Raw genomic sequence first — 20533 nt, forward strand, 5'->3', positions numbered from 1 at the left:
GATGGCGGACCTTCCGAGTATCTTCTGGGATGATGATGGATATGCTCATACTAATTGCCTGTACTGGGAGGGCTTTCCGAGGATTTTGTGGGATACGCTTCGTATTTTCCACTACCCAGAACCACCCCGGTACAAGGGTCGACAGTTTTCTGAGGATGGAGTTCAGAAGTGCAGTGCCACTATGACCATTCCTCAGCATCCTACTTTGACTTGGCCGCCTATTGAGATTGAGGTGGTTGGATATCGCCTTGTGGACGCTTTTAAGACAGCAGCTCTCAAAGCTATTACCACCTTCTGTGAGCACCATCCGAATGAAGTGGCCGCTTATCCTATTGGCTTATTTCCGGCAGTCAATGCTGGCAACGCAGAGTGGCTTTTCAAGACCACCCACTTTGGTCATTTAGTTGGAGATGTGGCTGATGAGACTATCCATGCGGTGATTAGGTATATGAATGCACAGTACCACTATCAGGCTCTTCAGCAGAGGCATATGGATCAGGTGATGGACTTGGCCTAGATTTTTCAGCGAGGTCTTAGCCTGAGAGACACTCAGATTCAGGGGCTTAATGAGGCTATTGCTGGGAGAGATAACGCCATTGCCCAGTACGAGCTTCAGGTTCTAGAGCATGGTGCTGAAATAGTGCAGCGCAACACGGTGATCGCTTTTCTTCAGGAGCAAGTTCACGAGCTCCAAATGGAGCTGGGTGATGCTATGGACCATATTGGTATGCTCCATGAGCAGCCAATACCCCCAGATGTTCTAGCCGAGCCTGCAGCAGCAGAAGAAGACCCAGAGGAGATTGAGGGAGTCTCAGAGATAGATTTCGAACACGCGCCTGTCGTGGTGTTCATCGACGATATTTTGATTTACTCCAAGAATGAAGAAGATCATGCTCAGCATTTACGTATCGTTCTTCAGCGATTACGAGATCATCACCTTTATGCCAAATTCTCCAAGTGTGAATTTTGGCTGGATAGTGTGAAATTTTTAGTCCATACTATCTCCAGTGAAGGTATATCGGTTGATCCAACTAAAGTACAAGAAGTAATGGATTGGGAATCTCCTACTTCAGTCCATCAGATTCGCAGTTTTCTCGGTTTAGCTGGATACTATCATCGATTCATTCCTAATTTCTTCAGAATAGCCAAACCTATGACGGAGTTATTAAAGAAACGAGTGAAATTTATTTGGGATGATAAATGTGAAGAATCCATTCAAACTCTCAAAGTGCGACTGACTACTGCTCCAGTGCTAGCTACACCGGACAGTACCAAACCTTTTGATGTCTATTGTGATGCTTCTGGTACGGGACTTGGTTGTGTACTTATGCAAGACAACCGAGTGATCGCTTATGCATCAAGAGCTCTCCGGAATCATGAGAAGAACTATCAAACACATGATCTGGAGTTAGCAGCTGTCATTCATGCTCTTAAGCTTTGGAGACATCATCTTATGGGAATTCATTGTAATATTTACACTGACCATAAGAGCCTCAAATATATTTTCACCCAAGCTGATCTCAACATGAGACAGAGACGCTGGCTAGAATTGATAAAGGACAATGATCTAGAAGTGCACTATCATCCAGGGAAGGCTAATGTGGTTGCGGATGCACTCAGCCACAAATCACAATGCCATTGTCTATCTGGAGAGCCATTCAACAAAACTCTATGCCAGGAAATGATGAAATTAAACCTAGAAATGGTATCTCAAGGAAGTCTGAACCATATAGCTGTTGAGCCTACACTTCATGATAGCATCATCATGGCACAATTACATGATGAAGGTATCAAAATCATCAAGGAAAAGCTATCCCAGGGAAAATCAAAGTACAAATATTTCTGTGTGGATCATAAAGGAGTTTTGTGGTTTGAATTTCGTCTTGTGGTACCCAAGAATCACCAGCTTAGAAAACAAATCCTTGATGAGGCACATCTATTGAAGTTTTCTATTCATCCCGGTAGTACCAAGATGTACCAGGATCTTAAACAGAATTTCTGGTGGACTCGAATGAAAAGAGAGATCGCCAAATATGTTTCTGAGTGTGATGTCTATCAAAGAGTTAAGGCTAGTCACTTGAAAGTAGCTGGTACTCTCCAACCTTTACATTAACTAGACTTTGTATACTACATTCATATGTGGCAGTCCTACTATTTTTTGGGTTTCGCTTTCACTTCGTAAACTCACAAAATATAATTAAGCTATTCATTCATTGCTAATCTTACTTACTTCCCTAGAAAAATCAATAATTAATGTAACCCAATCCATCAAATATACCTATTAATGCAAAAAAAATCAATTTCTAAGGAAAAATTATCTGTACCTCTATACTAAAATGCTTGGGATTTGCGCGCTCTCGGACTCTGAACTACTATGCCGCTTTACTGTAACTTTTAGATTTGATTTAATATATCGATGCAATGTTGCTTCGAATATAGTAGCGGATAATATATTTCCATTACTACTTTAGATCAATATTTTTGGTATAGGCGCGCATAGCGCGCCAACCTGACTAGTGATTTCTCATATTCACAACAAACCCCTCAAGCTAACATACAGCAGCCATCCACCAGTGCAGATGTTTCACATTTCACAGGAACTTTTTTTTTCTTTGGAATTGAATTTCACAGGTACTTGGCCCTGCAGTTCTGTGCAGAACAGAGACGCCAAACCAAAGCAGCTGCTATTTGCAAGGCCCTAGCTGGGTAGATCTGTCCACCTGCTTCCTTAGTGTTTGGCTGTTATTTTCAGGCATGGGGTCCACTTCAGACAATGGCATGTTATTAGCCCCATCCACTGATGGGGCAGATGCCACCTGATTCTCCTGGTCGGGCTCATGTCTAGGAGCCTCCGATGCCCTGGATGAATGTCCTGTGCTGACAAACAGGCAGCGACACGGATCCGATCTTGATGATTCAGGAGAGCTTGGAGGGCTTATCGCCGCTACGCTGGGTAGTGGAGGAGGCGCGGTGTGTTCGCTATCAGGGTTATCAACCAATGAGATTCTACAGGCCGGGCAGGTTGAGTTCTGCTCCAGCCACAAATCTATACAGGCCATGTGGAAATCATGGCCGCAGTAAGGAAGAACGCGTAGCACATCTTTCTCTTCATATTCCGCAAGACAGATGATGCACCTGCCAAAAATGATGCAAACAGTTCAGTGACTATGTTTAGTCCCTTCAAAGATGGTTGCTAAAGAATATCAACAGGAAACGGCAATCAGAATGTCAGCACAGTTAACGACAATATGCCGCCATTTTCACTTTGATGCAAGAAAAGGATGCCAGGCATAGTTACTCTTCTTTCAGAATGGAGATGCTTTCATAATCAGATGGCTTGTTGTTCACATGTAACCTCAGCTAGGCAATAATAAAAAACTAAAGGCACATAAATATGATAGAGAAAATATGAACAACATGTTTCGTGTTCATGGATGGAAAGGATCCATGCAACCAGGTTATGCAATCAAAAAATGTTTAGTTACTGCTATGCATCTTTCCTGGGGAATAGTTAATCCAGTCCTGTTTCCCTTTCAACAGGCACCACCGATGAGGTTGGTCTACTTGATAACAGATGCCTTATCATCCCTATCAATCATGTTATTCAGGAACAGTTAAACAGATAGACCCAAATTTGATGGGATCGATCAAGTACTGTCCAGTCCAGTAACAATGCAAGCTAAGGGACCTAATGTTTCATTTGTCAATGTCCAGCATAGCACAGTAATGGAGGCACTGGTACTAAATAAGAGAACTGTTCTCTATTTAGGCACCGAAATCCTCAAGGACAACTTCATTTGTACTGAAAATGTAATCAACGTCCTCAATGACAATCTTTTTGGTGCCAAAGGCAAAAGGCTACATTATGATTGTTCGTTAACATTAAGAAAGCAGAGACATAGCAAAGGGCATTATGGAAAATGTAAGAAAACACCTAATTTAGTAAAAATTCAGGCAATATTTTGACTTAACTAATGGCAAGCAACGTGAATCATGATTTCTCCTTAAAGCCCTGTTTAGATGCGTAAACTTTTGGGTGTAATGTACTGTAGCACTTTCGTTTGTATTTGGTAATTATTATTCCATCATGGGTTAATTAGGCTTAAAAGATTCATCTCGCAAATTATAAACAAACTGTGTAATTAGTTATTTTATTTAGGTACATTTAATACTTCATGTATGTGTTGAAACATTCGATGTGATGGAGAATCTTGTAAAGTTTTGGAATTTTGAAGGCAACTAAACAAGGCCTAAGTTTGTTTCAGTTATGAAAACACTGAAGACATCGCATCCCTATGATAAGGAAGGAACTAGTAGAACTTGTGCTATCTTATATACCGGCTACAGTCAACTTTCATGTTCAACCACCAAGAACAGAGAACCTTTTCACATACCCAGCCACCCCCAACTCCCAAAAAAAAAGAGTTGAATTATGGTCGACAGACATAAGGCATGCAGCCAAACACCTACAAGCCCCGTGACCCAATCTGCAATCTAATTAAAGCTCCCGGCTGCAGCATCCTGACCCCAACCACCGAGAAATCCCACCAGCAGAAACGTGCGCGATCCGGCATGACAGTTTCATAGGAAATCAAATGCTTTCTGAAACCTCGTGCTCCAAGCATGACCTTGGAATTGTACTGCTATATATGTTCCGTCACTTGTATTATCTTGGGTTCTTGGTGACTTGCTAGTACTAGTAAGTAGATACAAGGCGTTGCTCCAACTCGTTCTTCGTCGTCACAAATGTATTCAGTCTGTTCACATGAACTGAACTCTGAAACGTCTCTTTAAAGTACATGGTTCATGAACTCTGAAACCTCCTTAGTTAGAACCTCCATCACGTACGTAACATGCGCGTTCATGATTGCTGATCGTCGCAACTCTAGTAGCTCAGCACTTCAGCAGCAACCACTCATGCGTTGCTGACATGAAGCTCCAAACAACCTATTGCACACTCCATCGTCAAGCCTGTGTCAGGTTCAGACAGGAACCGACGACAATGACAACAGTCAAATCAAGCATCTATATTTGAACCTTGCGTCAGATTCAGAAAGCGGTCCTCCTGAAAGCAGATATGATCACTGCAGGCTACAACTTTCAACTGAAAGCAGCATCAGCACCGCCGCAAAGCGCTCGTATCAGCGAGAAAGGCTACGACAGTCATCATCTATCCCAGGCTTGCCGCCTGTGGGTGTTGGCCGGCGGCGTCCTCCTCCTCCACCTGGCAGAAGCTGCGGACGGAGAGCCAGTCCACGATGCATCCTCGTGGAACGTGTGCGCGCACGGCACCGTCCTCAGCGCGTCGCCGGCCGCGCAGCCCTCCAGGCACACCACGCAGCAGGTCTCCTCGCCAGCGCCGCCCGCGGTCACAGTAGTCTCCGGCACCGGCAGTCTCGCCACGGCTCTGGCCGCGGCCGGCATGCCGCCAAACCGGCCGCTCGCGAACCCCGCCGCCCGGACACGGCAAGGCCGGCCCGACGCAGCTATGGCAGTGAGCAGGCGCTGGCATGGAGAGGACGAGCATCGCGTTCTGTGGATGCGCTCCGTCTCGAAGCTGGCACCGGCGCACCGGGCTCGCCGGCGCCACGCGCGGCCGTTTCGTTCTCGTCGAGGGGATGGCGAAGGAACGGGAAAACGATGTGAAATAGGAGGCGATTTTCGAATTATCTGAACCGCACAATCCTCATCGAACGTATGGCAGGGACCAGGGGCGGACGGGATTTGAAATACCGTCCGCCCCCAGGGTGGACGGTGTTCGAAGTAGTGTCCGCCGTCCGCCCCTGGGTCGCCTTCCTCAGCTTGCCGGAGCGCCGCCGCGTCTCGGTCGTCAACTTTGCCTCCTTGAGAGCTCCCCGCCGCTGCTAAAGCATGCATCCACCATGGTCTCCGTTCCCTTGGCTCTGCTGGTCTGACTGTCTGGGTGTCTGCACCGCCACACCCCTGGCCGCGGCGTCGTCGTTCTCGGCAGCGGAGGGCCGTGCCGGAGCGCCCATGGTCTCCGTCTAGGCGGCTGACGATGCATCCCCGCGATGGGTGGAACGTGTGCGCGCACGGCATCGTCCTCAGCGCGTCGCTGGCCGTGTAGCCCTCCAGGCACACCGCGCAGCTGGTCTCCTCGCCGTCACCGCCCGCGGTCCCCGTCGTCTCCGGCAGGCTCGCCACGGCGCTGGCCGCGGCCGGCACGCCGCGGAACCCGCCGCTCGTGACGAGGCACTCGGTGAAAGAAGCGGGGGGCCAGCGAGTCGTCGCCGTCCACGCTGCGATCTCTCCTCCATGAACATCCATGACAGAAGCAACCCCAAAGAGCATCACCATCAGCTTCAATAATGGCGAGGACTCGATGAATCGAACATGAGATTGAAACTGCACTACTAGAATCCTAGAACGGACAGTCCAGTGCCACAGGCAGGTCCCCCGATGGCGACCGCCGCCCGGATACGGCAAGGACGGCCCGACGTAGCTATAGCAGTGAGCAGGCGCTGCCGTGCAGAGGACTCGTGGCTGCTCCGTCGAGAAGCCCGTTCTGTGGATGCAGTCCATCGCGAGCCTCGCATCGGCGGCGCACCGGGCTCACCGGCGCCACGCCCTGGCCGTCCTGTCGCTGGGATGGCGAGCGAAGGGGAAAAGGATGTAAAATAGTAGGCGATTTCCGAATTATCTCAACCGCAAAATCCTGATCGAACGGACGGGAGGGACCCAGGGGTGGACGGTAATTGAAATACCGTCCACCCCCGGGGTCCCGTCCGCCCCCTGGGCTGCCTTCCGCAGCTTGCCGGAGCGCCGCCGCATCTCGGTCGCTCACTTTGCATCCTTGAGAGCTCCCCGCCGCCTCTGAGTGTCTGCGCCGCCACCCCTGCTGGCCGCGGCGCGCCTGCCGATGATGGGCGTTGGCGCGGCCGCCATCGGAGGGTTCCGTGTCGGGAGCTAGGGCTCATGGTCTCTTTCTACGCGACGGCTGAGGTGGTTAGTGCCGCGGGCTGGTCTGGCGATGGAGATGGCGGCGCCGGCGGCGTCCGATGCTGCTGTGGCAGAGAGCGGCGAGCAGTAGCCGGCCAGGTCATTGTGGCGGTGCGCAGCCCGTGCAAGGAGCTCGGTGCCCAGGCATTCCGGGCAGTTCCTTCTTCTTCAGTCTCCACCGCTCACATCCATGCTTGGCTCTTGGCTGAATTTATCCTGAGGTACCGTACAACAAGCTAACCACACAAGCATTATTAGATGAAGGAACCACACAAGCATGGACTAAGCACTGCATGACAGTGTTATAAGCAAAGACAGGGAGGAGCACGTCGCAGCGCCGCAACGGCATGCCGTTGAACCAACCAAAAACTACTCTGAGAATGTTGTGAGCTCCGTGCCTCCGTATAGTGCTTTGGATTGATCTGCTCATTGTTTTCCAATTCCTACCTGCTACTAGTTTACTGCTGCTCGTTGCATTGCAGGATGCAGATAGAGGTAGATGTTATATGCCAATGTTTGTCCTCTCCCCTTTTACCCCAGTGACAAACCAGAACTTAATCCTGCTGCCCGGACATGGATATTCCACCAGCCCACGCGGGCACAAGGCCTATCTGCACCGCTCGTACACTGCTCCGCGTGGAGATTGGTGAGAGGGAGTCGTACAGCAAGACTATTTGAAACGGTCGATTGTGTCCTGTGGTGTTGGAGACTAGAGAGTATATTGGGAAGAGATATCTTTCTACTATTTTTCTTCCTCACGTCTGACCTCTCTCTTCTCCTCTGTCTCTCTGCTCATCCTCCTCCGCCGGTCGCCGGCCCCAGCCACCACCACGCACAGCTCCGACAAGGACGCCCCCGCCCCGACCTAGGCCCGACCGCCTCCCCCGCTGCCAGAACCCTGAATCCGCCCTCTAGCCGTCCCCACCGCCTGGCCGGCTGGCCTCCCCGAACCCCTTCTCCTCTAATCCAGTCGGAGTTAGGGAAGAAGAGAGCTTCGGCGAGCTTAGACGTCGCGAGCTCCACCCACGGGCGGCGCGGCTCTGCCAGCGCGAGCAGCATTGACGCGGGGGGCGGCGCGAGCTCGTGCTGCATCTGGTCCAAGTGAGAGGAAGAAGACTCGGGCGTATGGCGAGCAAAACAGAGACCAATAATTGAAGGGTGAAGGCTGCTACCTTTTTTACTTCCAAAACTACCCCCTAGCACACCTCATCGCTGGAACACACTAACGATGACTATTATACTGGCTGCCACAACAGTTTATGGGGTCCACAACTCGGATCGACGGCTAGGACAAGTTTGGTGACCGCAAGTGGATGTGGAATGAGGTTTTCGCCAACTGCCCTACCCATCCATGTTCTCCTTGATCACCACCAACTCCCTGCCAGCTCCAGGGGTAAGGATACTCATTCCAGTTGCTTGGTCGACAATACGGCAGTTTAGTCACGTTGCCAGAAGTGCAAGACAATATCTGAACATCTATCTCAAAAAAAAGACAATATCTGAACTTGGCTGGCCATCGAAGCCGGGATGATCAAAATAATAGGTACACAAACAGCACAAAGCCGGCCGCACACAGCATCTCATGATAAAACCACTTCATCCACTTTCACTCAACGAGAAAAATAGTACGCAACAAATGGGCGACAAAAGGAGGGATACAGCTTTGATACAATATGAAATCTGTAGTACCACTCAACAAGAAATTTGAAGCTGTTCTGCTTCCAAGATAGGCTACAACTTTCAACGGAAGCATCAGCACCGCCGTAAGCGCGGGGTCGAATGAACAAGCAAGGAATCAAATCAACGCACTTTTGCATCAACTAAGACATCTAGTAGTAGTCCTGCAAAAAATCACGCGTGCACGTCACAGATACTAGTCATCAGATGCGAACTAGCGTTGCATTGTGCCACTGACACGACACGACCCGACCGTCATCATCTATCCCAGCTGGCTTGCCGGCTGTTGGTGTTGGGCGGCGGCGTCCTCCTCCTCCTGGGTAGGCAGCTTGAAGCGGCAGAGCGGGCCGAAGCTACTGACCGAGAGGGGGCTATTTATACCCCTAGCCCTCGGCCAGGGTTTCCTAAATTGCCCCCTCCCAACTCATTTACAGCTCACTCTTAGCCGGTTCCTGGTAAAATTACAAGGTGAGAGGTTCACAAATCCGACCTTCTCACGTATTCGGGAGGTGTACAAATTCGACCTTCTCACATATTCACATTTTACTCAAATGTCTACAACCGACGAAGGTTACAACAACCTTCGGGTACCTCCGGGAGTTTGAGCCATGAAGGTTCCATGAACGAGCAAACAGCCATCATCTTCGCTCCCGGCGGTGATCTCTTTCCCCGAAGGTCTTGGCCTTCGAGCTTATGCTTCCGGGTAGCCGTTTGTCACCTTCGTCTCCCGAAGGTGAGCGCCGAAGGTCTTGCTCTTAGACCTTTTGCTCCCGACCGGCGGTTTGTTTCCTTCGCCCACCGAAGGTTGTCACCGAAGGTCTTGGTCTTCAAGCCTGTGCTTCTGAGTGATCCTTCGTCACCTTCGGGTACGCTTACCCTCCTCTCGTTGGAGCCCTGCAAAAGAGTTAGGGAGCATTTCCGAGGGTAGGAGCTTGTCCCGAAGGTCCAATCCCCAACAGTAGCCCCTCAAGGGAGAGGTCCGAAGCCGACGGTCCGAACCCTTGTTAATGAAGAAGATTGCGTGTAACCTTCGGGAATCTCCCGAGGAAAAATGTCTCCCGAACCGTCGGCTGCAACGGTCGGTTTTTGTTGTATACGTGTCGTTCTCTGAATGCGCCGCTTGGGCTGCCGTCTCCTCGGTTTTACCGCTGGAACTGTTCCTTATCACCGCCTATATAAGCGGAGGAGGGGGGGTAAAACCTGTGCCCTCTCGAGCTTTGCTTTCCTTCGTCGCTTTTTGCTATAAAGCAGTTTGTCCAAAGGTTCTGGTTTCGTGCGCGGTGAAGCTGCTCGTTTTCTTCGGTGTAAGTAACTTTGCGGCTCATGGCTCGCACTAAACAGCGGTGAAGCTGCTCATTTTCTTCGGTGTAAGTAACTTTGCGGCTCATGGCTCGCACTAAACAGACAGCGAGGTTGATCGAAGGTTCGTTTGAGCCTTTGTTTCTAATTTGACTTTGTTTTTTATTTATTTTTGTAGTTATGGCATTCATTAAGAGGGCGGTTCTCCGTACAGACTCTGGTCCAGCTCCCGAAGGAGAGGCGGGTGAGGCCATGGAGATGTTGAGCTAACGAATGCCCGAGTTTGGCTGCGCGCCAGATGTAGTTTCATACAACACAGTTCTAAAGGGTTTGTGCGACAAAAAGGGAGCTGAGGAGGCACTTGAGCTGCTCCACATGATGGCAGATGATGGAGGTGGTAGCTGCCCACCAAATGTCGTGTCGTACAATACCGTCGTCAATGGCTTGTTTAGAGATGGCCATGTGGACAGAGCTTACAGCCTATTTAGTGCAATGGATGACCGGGGGATTTTGCCAACTGTTGTGACCTACAGCATAATCATTGATGGCTTGTGCAAAGCTCAAGCGGTTGACAGGGCTGAGGGTGTCCTTCAGCAGATGATTTATAAACGTGTCAAGCCAAATAATCGAACATATAATTGTCTGATCCATGGATATTGCTCTTCACGACAAGGGAAAGAGGTGGCTCGAATGCTCAAAGAAATGTCCGCACATGGTCATCAGCCAGATGTTGTCACATGTAATTTGTTGCTGGATTATCATTGCAAGAGTGGAAGATGCACAGAGGCTAGAAAGATGTTTGATTCTATGATTGAAAAGGACATAAAACCTAATGTAACTACATATAGCACTCTGCTTCATGGGTATGCCACCATAGGTGCTCTTTCTGATATGCATGGTCTCTTGGATTTAATGGCAGGAAATGGTATTTCACCTAATCATCATATCTTCAATATAATTATCTATGCATATGGTAAAGGTGGTATGATAAATGAGGCAATGCATATCTTTGACCAAATGAGGCAGCAAGGGTCGAGTCTTAATGCAGTCAGCTACGGAGCAATAATAGATGCACTTTGCAAGTTGGGAAGAGTGGATGAGGCTATGCTTAAATTCAATCAGATGATCAATGAAAGGGTGACTCCTAATATCGTTGTTTTTAGCTCACTAGTTATGGACTGTGCAGTGTTGACAAATGGGAGAAGGCCGAGGAATTATTTTCTGAAATGCTGAATCAAGGGATCCATCCCAATACCAGGTTCTTCAACACTGTAATGTGTAACCTTTGCAGAGAAGGACGAGGAAAGGAAGCCCAGAGTCTCCTTGACTTAATGGTACGTGTAGGTGTGAGGCCTGATGCTATCTCATATACTATATTAATGGATGGCCACTGTTTAGCTGGTAGGATGAAGGAAGCTATGAAGTTACTTGATGATATGGTCCGAGTTGGCTTGAAACCAAATGCCACTTCTTATAATACTTTGCTTCATGGCTATTGTAGAGCTAGACTATTCAGAGAAATGTTAAGCAATGAAGTTAGGCCTGGAATTGTCAGTTATACCACGGTACTTCAGGGTTTATTTCGGTCTGGGAAGTTTTCTGAAGCAAAAGAACTCTATCTCAATATGATCAAAAGTGGAATGAAGTTGGACATTTTCACGTACAATATAATTCTGAATGGTCTTTGCAAAAATAATTGTGTTGATGAGGCATTTAAAATATTTCATAGTCTATGTTCTAAGGATTTTCAACTTAACATCGTTACCTTCAACATTATGATTGATGCTTTGCTCAAAAGTGGCAGAAAGGAAGATGCTATGGATATGTTCACTGCTATCTCTGCCCATGGTTTAGGTCCAAATGTTGTGACCTATCACTTAATGATACAAAATCTCATAAAAGAAGGGTTGCTAGAAGAGTCTGACAATCTGTTTTTAGCAACGGAAAATAGTGGATGCACCCCAGACTCATGTATGCTAAATTCTCTTGTTAGGAGGCTATTGTATAAAGGTGAGATAATGTGGGCTGGGACTTACCTCTCTAAAATTGATGAGATGAAATTCTCACTTGAGGCATCCACTACTTCCTTGCTAATATCAGTTTTCTGAGGGAGAAATATCAGCACCAAATGATGTCCCTGCCTAAAAAGTATCATTTTCTTGTGAATGTCAAGAAATGAGGATTATTTAGAGGAATTGGATTCTCAGTATGTTGAGACATCTCTATGTGACCTCTAAATTTGTTGGAGCGATTGTCTCTCCAATGCAGTTATTATGTCTATCTCAAGCTCTAATTTACTTGCCATATTAATTATGCGGTCTCCGTTATTTATAGAAATGCCATCATGATAGTGGTCTGTAGTATCAAGCTCCGTTATTTTGCTGTGCTCATAACAAAAAACCATTTAGTCCCTTTAGGACCTTGGCATGTATCAAGTGGTTCTCCAGACTGTTTACATATAATCTTTCCCTCATTAATGACATATTCATAGTGCTCACGCTCTTGCCGCAAGACATTGGATAAATGTTAGAGCTTGGAACCAAGTGGGAGGTTTTATATCAAGAAAATAATAAGTTTGCTAAAAAGAAATTCCTTTTGCTGTGCTTGAATATGTGAAGTATTTTAAAGTCAACATACTTCCATTAATGACCATGGTTCATGGTTTAAGTTAATAATAGTATGGACAGTAGCAGAACAATTAATGCTCGAACTTATTCATGTTTAGAATAATTATAATTTAGGCCTGAGGCTGCACCACATGCAGTTCATATATCATATATGAACTAATTTTATAGTAATAGCAATAATATTCAATACATGTTTTGATTTGAAGAACATATTTCTTACAAGTCAAACTTGAGGAAAAAGATGATGTTGCAGTACAGAGATAGTCGAGCAATCATTAGTTTCTGACAGATACTTTGAGGAAGGGTATATGGCATGAGTTCTAAATAAACATAGGAAGCAATTGTGCAACATTTCTTACCAGACCAAGATACTTAATGCATTGCTTCCTCGATCAGCTTTGCTCTTGGAAACTCTGGAGGGTCTATATCGTTCCCCTCTCCAGCGTAAAGCATATACATGACAATCACTCACTTAAATTATCATGCACTGAAACTGAACTGAATTCCTGGTATAAACAGAGATTCTGCCCTTTACTAAAATATCGGGTATGAGCAGAAATTCAGATATGCACATCCAACTCCCATCTTTCATGCAAATGGCACTGCTTTAGTCAAGAACAGAATCTGCCAATGTAACAAAATCTGGCTTTCACACCAGACATCGTAGTAGAAGTGCAGGTTGTGTCCAGATTTATGCCGTGGCTCGATCTATACAAGAACAAATGAATATTGCTACAAAGCGCTGCATCTGAGTGTATGAAACAATAGTATTATCACTCTATGAGGAGATGGACATGACTTGTCTGACGTCAATGGTGGACACTTCTATGATCACTGTTCACACATGACTGGAACTTTTGGGTTAACTGACACTGAAAGTAGCATCTTTACACACACACACACACACACACACACACACACACACACACACACACACACACACTAGTCGATGCCATTCCATTAAAAATCTTGAGAAGCGGAAACATTCAATAAATTACACTGGGTTTGGGTTGTAATAGGAGAGCTCTCGACGCACCCCAAGCCTGACATAGCAAAGACATTGAAATGGACCTGATAACTTATAATCTCTCCTTCAATCAAGATGAAATTGTTTACCTCTCATGGGGAAAAAATGGAAAACATGATTTATCCCCCTTAGCTTGCAGCACTGGTGTTGACGTGTTGTGCTCCATCTGCACTTCTATGGACCAGAAGAGAGAACATAACACAAGAATGTACTGGTTATTCATTTAAATATGTGCCTATCCTTTCCTAAAAAAAATTCCACACAAAAATGGACCAACCACTGCTTCATGAAGCTTGCCTTCTTTGATACACACGCATAAACTCTGATCTCTTTATTGCAGCAGTGCTATTGGCGAGAGAACAATGCCAAATAATCACATCTGCTGAATTGGCCATGCATGTTTCACCCATTCAGAGTATTCACCTTTCCATCAGGTCATGAATTGTGAGCACGGGATGCGTGGGTCGAGGCCTCGTGATCCTCGCTGGAAGTGATGGCATTCATTTTTCTTCTTCGTTCGCGTTTCAAATGAAGAAGACTAAACCTTAGTCTTTTAGTTTTTTTTCTTTGTTTTAAAGTTTTGTTTCTTGTATTTTTATCCCCTCATTTGAGGTTTGTAGTCTAAGAACTCTTGCGTTCGGAAGAGATACAGTGCCACCTTCGCCTGTGGCCATGCCGCGCCGGAATATTGCCGCGAAGGGTGATGAATTGGAATTTTTATTTTTTTAATATGATTTTTTATGTTAATTTTGGATTAATACTCCTAATATGAGGAATTCCAGAATTAGATCTGTATCGTCTGCCCAACGGGCGAAATTTAAATTTCGTCCACACAGCCGACGAAATTTGCCGATTTCGTCTTCCAAATGGACAGAATACAAAAATTTCATCCTCTAGATGGACGAAAATATATTTCGTCCAACCATTAGACGAAATATATATTTTCGTCCACGCATTAGTTCGCTGTGCATGACGAAATTGTAATTGTGCATGACAAAATTGTAATTTCGTCTAATTTTTAGGCGAAAATAGATTTCGTCTACCCGGTGGACGAACTCTCAATTTTCATCCACCGGGTAGACAAAATCTATAATTTTCAGTCTACCCAGCACGCAAAATTTAGTTTGCTTTATTTTTTTCAATTTAGACCTTTTTGTTGTTGTTTTGAACATTTGTCGCCGTAGAGTTATTGTTTTTGCATACAACTTTTCGACTTATATGTAGGTTGATCATGCGGACGATAAACATTTTGGATAGTTTTTTTTTTTATTTTGTACTCTTTATTTTGTAGGGTTTTTACATTCTGCATCCTGAAGTTCATATTTTTTTCAGTTGGAACTTGAATAGGTTGGTTATGTTTTCTCAAAAAAAAAACAAATGTATCCTTTGTAGTGCTCCACAAAACTGGTGGACGAAATCTCAATTTTCATCCGCCGCACCCTGCTGCTGCACCCACCCGCCGAGAGGAATGGATGAGAGAGAGGGAGCGGTGAGAGAGGGACGTGTAAGAGAAGACAGGATAACGGGTGTAGTGGGTGGACGAAATCAACAAAATTTGGACGGGATAACGGGTGTAGTGGGTGGACGAAATCAACAAAATTTGGACGGAATAACGGGTGTAGTAATGGGTGGACGAAATCAACAAAATTTATGCTGATTTCGTCCAACCGTAAGACAAAATTAGATTTCATCAACGCATTGGATGAAATATTGTGGCCCACGTTCAAATCGATCGATTGGTCAGAAGACAAATTTAAATTTAGTCTACAGTAGATGAAATTACCTAATTTCGTTTGCTAGATGGATGAAATTTAAATTTCGTCTACAGGTTAGACGAAATTACCTAATTCAGGTCTGGTTCTGGAATTCCTCTTATCCAGGGTATTAATCCATAATTATCATAAAAAATAATATTTAAAAAAATAAAAATTCAATGAATTGTGGGTGCCGCCGTCCGTCCTCCGGTACTCGCTGCACGAATCAAAGGAGTGTGGAGCTTATTGGTGCTAGGGCTTGAGCTAGGGTTGGACAGATGATGGCCGTTCGGTGCTAGGGAGGACGACGGACAGGCGGGCGGGGAGGAGCGAAGGTGGAGGAGAATAAGAATAATCACGAACTGATTGCAAATATTCAAGAAATGGGTGTCAAGGCTAAAAAAAAATATCAAACTCAGCTCAATCAGGTGACGTGGACTAATAATTAAAATATATTAGCCTACCAACCCGTGCCCCACACAAGCTAATTAGAATTCATATAAAAAATAAAGATTATAGCTAATAACTATAATTATATCTCACGCTCTCTTCCTTTTTATTAAATATTCTAAAATATACTCTAAAAAATACATATTATCATTATCTTGTTGCAATAGATTTCATTTTGCATAACGCCTCTGTATGCATTTGATATATATTTAATTGAACCATTTGTTGGTGAATTAGTATTCTTATCTCTTTTATCGTGGGAGGTCTGTACCCGTTAGGAGTCGGAACCCTATCAAATCCCGTGTCAAAATACAACTCCTAACTCAGACTGGGCGTTTCGGACCGGTCTGACCGCCCTGGACTGGTCTGACCGGTTAGACCGGGGTGTAGGTCTTCCGGGAGGCATAACTCCCTCATCCGAACTCCGAATTGGACGTTCTATATATGCATTTCGATTGTCTCGATGAGATCTACGCAATATTGTAGTCCAATTTGCAATTTGACAAACTTGTCTAGACCGGTCTGACCGGTTCATATGAGTGGTCTGACCGGTCTGTCCAGATTGCCCAGAAAACCTTAGTCGTGCCAATTTTGGGTGTCAACATATGCCCCCTGTTTTTTAGTAAAGCTTGCGTACTAAGAAACATATCTCCAAGCCCAAAAATACACTTGAACAACGAGAAGCACCTACGCACCAATCATGTCTTGCTTTGAAGGACGATATCATATATCTGCCATGTCATCTTGTATAAGTGAGACAAGCCTGAATATATACAACCTCGGCTGTGAATTATGTCCTTCAAAGGAACTGCTTTGGTCCATTTATTCAAATAATTTGTAGCAACTAACACGAAACAATGCCTCTTCGAAAAATGGGGGATTAATTTGAACAAGGAAATCCAATCCTCAACCTCGGAACGACCATGATTTGATAATAGGATGTATCATCACAGCGGGCACCAATAGTAAATCACCAAACCGCTGATACTCTTCACACCCTTTTATACTTCTTGAAACAATCAAAGTTCATGGTATACTAATACAAACCGGCTCTATCAAACAACCACTTCATCCCGGGAGCCGATTGATGTGTACCACAAACGTCTTCATGAACTTTCTGAAAGTGCATCTCGGCCCCTAGTGTGTTTTGGTGGATTGATTGACACCACGATTAAAGGGCTAACTATCTTGTTGAGTATATGAGCAGGAATTGTTTATCACAATTGTAATCTATGTGATGAAATGAATCAAGATTCAAGACACATGCTCATATGACAAGATGAATGACATGTTCTAGTATGAGAATATTAACAAGCAACAGCTACCATGGAAATTGGGATATGTATCAACGATAAAGAATTTATTCGTATATCCAAATGAAGCTTGTTGACATAAGTGGAATTCAAAATGACAAGCCAATGTATTGTGAATGAGACAAAGGTGTATGCTTAGGCATAGTCTCACAATTGGAGAAACTTGTCATAAGGAATGTATGAGATAGTTGATGATCAAGCTAGCATGAAAGAAATGATGTTCATTGTAATGGCAAAATCAATGTGAGTTCAAGAGGACTCTTAAGGATAAATGGATGGGATCGAAAGGCGTGTTTCTAGAGGCTATGTAAGCAAAGGCTTGGCATGAGCAAAGAAACCGATAATGATCAAGTCCAAGAATTCTAAGAGACATGGAGAATTTCATATTGACATGTGTCATTCATTAGAGAAGAAAAATTGCTTGTGGATCAAAATAGATTTCATTGTAAGTTAATTGTGATACAAGCCTACATGAAGCTATATGTGATGCAAGGATGAAGAGTTGGAATTCGGAAATGGGTTTCTAGGTACTAAGCTTGGAGAAGGGCAATTGTGGTTGTGCCGAGGAACCAATGCTAGGGTGACGAAACGTTCCATGGGTTCAACTTGAAGAATCTTGGTCATGTGTGGTGTTCATATTGGCAAGTATCAATCTTTCTAGAATCTTGTTGTGAAGATGGTGACTTGAACTAGAAGTGGATTTCATTCAAGGATAAAGGTTCAAGGTCACTAGCTCAAGGAAGATGTGCTCAAAGTAAAGAAGCCAAGTTGGATGCACACCTCAGATTGTGATTGATCAACTCACGGCATAGGATGAAAAAGAGAAGCTCAAGAAGTTGAAATGCAATTTATCTTTGATCTTGAGTTTAGGTATGCCGTACTATCAAGAGGGATGCATCACAATGGTCTTTGGTTTAGTCTCAGTGCTCAAGTAACCCATGTGAGTTGAGAGAGACACAAAAGCCTCAAGTACACATATTAACTTTGCTGCCAGGGCAAATCCGGAAGTTCCGGATTTGGAATTCGGAAGTTCCGGATTTGGCACACGTGGTACTAACGGCTAGTTGGTTTGAAAACCCGGAGGTTCCGGGTTGTAGAATCCGGAAGTTCCGGATTCTAACTGTCACATAACGGCTAGTTTTGTTGGGACTGACTATTTATACCCCTTAGCCCCCTCCTTGGTGGGCTGCTGTTCCAGGCTCTATTCTGTTGATTGCTTGTCGTCCCAAGAAGCTTGGTAGCCATAGTTGAGCTCTCCCCAACCTCTCTTTGTGAGATTGTGTGATTAGTGTATATCCTATAGTTGGGTTGAGAGAGTTGATTGCTTGATAGCACTAGAGAGCACAGCAAACTTTGAGCACTTGAGATTAGCCGTGATTTGTGTGATTCGCATTTGTTACTCTTGGAGGTGAAGCCTCCTAGATGGCTAGGCGTCGCCGGCTAGCTCCCAAGGATTGTGGTGAGCAGCGGCAAGTTTGTTGCAGCACCGATCTTGTGCCACGAGGGCGCATGGTCATATAGTGGAAGGAGGAGATAGCTTGACCTTGGGGTCGATATAAGCTTCCTCAATGGAGACTAGGATTCATACGTGGGTGCACGGGGTGAATCTGAACTTCGGTAAAACAAATCCTTGTGTTCATTACATTTACATTTGTTTTGTGGATTTGAGGAGCTCTCCATTAGACACTTGTGTCTTGGAGATATTGTGTTTCGTATGTGTCAGGATCTGCGTGAACCTGCTCAAGGAACTTCTCTGAGCAGACTCTACAATTGGGGTTTGAATTTACATTCATTTATTAGCACTACTCTGTGTGTTCACTCTGTTCTGAGTGAACTCGGAAGTTCCGGATTGACAAACCCGGAAGTTCTGAGTTCACCCACTGTCTAGACCAAATCCGGAAGTTCCGGATTTGAAACCCGGAAGTTCCGGGTTTGGCAGACAGTGAATTTTATCCGCTGCGTTTGAGTGAAAATTTGTAGGTGCGCCTATTCACCCCCCTCTAGGCGACATCACGGTCCTTTCAATTGCTATCAGAGCCTAACTTCACATCAAAGCTTAACCGCCGTGAAGAAATGATGTCGACGTCCTATGAGGTACTCATTGAGCCACTTGTAAGTGATGGCTCAAATTATGCTTCCTGGTCTATTCATGTTTGTAAACATTTGCGGAAGCTTGGTCCGCTTGTTGAACGGGTTGTAGTTGCAAGCATCCTTCCTCAAAATTTTAGTTGGAAAAATATTGATATAACAAATCAAAGGGAAATGGATTGCATGCAACTCAACGCGTTAGTTACTGATTATTTGCTGAGTAATGTATGCGCAGAAATTAATGATATTTTCTTGAGGATGAAGAAATGCGAGAAAATGCTCATCTCATTTGGAAATTTCTCAAGAATCTTTATGACAAAGATTGCTTAGTACTATCAGTAATTAGCGCAGCTTATCAAAAATCATCTGATAAAAGTTGGGAAAACAAAGTTACAGAAATCAGTGACTCAACTCCAGAAATTACAGCAAACCCGGAAGTTCCGGATTCAGGACCCAGAAGTTCCGGATTTAGGAGTAATGTTGAGATATATAAGTCAGATGATGAATCAGCTTCTACTTGTTCTGATCAATCACATTGCAGTCATCATCAGTGCTTTATAGTCACAACTGAAAAGAAGTCAGACTCAGACAGTGAGAGTGACAGTGATAGTGATAGTGATGATGATGAGAATGAAGTGTTAATGCATGAACTTGGAAAGCTGGACAAAAGGGTCAGAAAAACAGTGATTGATATGATGAAAAGAGTGACAATTCAACATCATGAGATTAAGAGGCTGGAAAAGCTTCTCAAGAAGAAAGATGAAGATTTCAAGACTCAAGTAGATGAGCTCACAAACAAGCTTATGTATGAGCAAACTCGTGGTATGGAAGTCAAATGCTCAAATGAATAGATTATGGATTCACTTGCCATCCTAGAAATAGCTCATGAGGTCATGGTTACAGTGGTAAAATCAAATAAGCAAATTGACAACACTTGTTCACAAAATGAGAACAAAGAGAAACAATCTTTGTGTGAGCAAGTGATCGTGGAAGATTGCAATGACGACCTCGCCCTAGAAAATGAAGTGCTCAAACAAGAGGTTGAGAGGCTCTCACAAGACTTGTCAAAATTAAAAGGCAAGAGTGTTGTGCAACCTTCTCAAGATAACCGTGAAACCATGGTGAAGAAGCTTGAGAAGGGGTCCACCGTGCAAAACTCATGCAAACTTATACACAAGTCAAAGGAGAGCAAGTCTCAAGCAAGGAAGAAAAATATGGATCATATTAAGTGCTACAAATGCTCCAACATGGGACATTATGCCTCAGTGTGCTCAATCAAGATAGAAGGCCAGCAGACCCTCTCTAAGAGACAAAGAAGCCTTGCCAAAAGAAGATGTT

General features: G+C 44.9%; 1 pseudogene; it reads left to right on the top strand.

Annotated features, from left to right (window-relative positions):
* Positions 1-7533: 7533 nt before the first annotated feature.
* On the top strand, positions 7534-11169 carry LOC120646511 (annotated as a pseudogene).
* The last annotated feature ends 9364 nt before the right edge of the window (positions 11170-20533 follow it).

Source organism: Panicum virgatum, chromosome 8K (assembly GCF_016808335.1).
Source record: "Panicum virgatum strain AP13 chromosome 8K, P.virgatum_v5, whole genome shotgun sequence".
In the NCBI taxonomy this organism is placed as follows: domain Eukaryota; kingdom Viridiplantae; phylum Streptophyta; class Magnoliopsida; order Poales; family Poaceae; genus Panicum; species Panicum virgatum.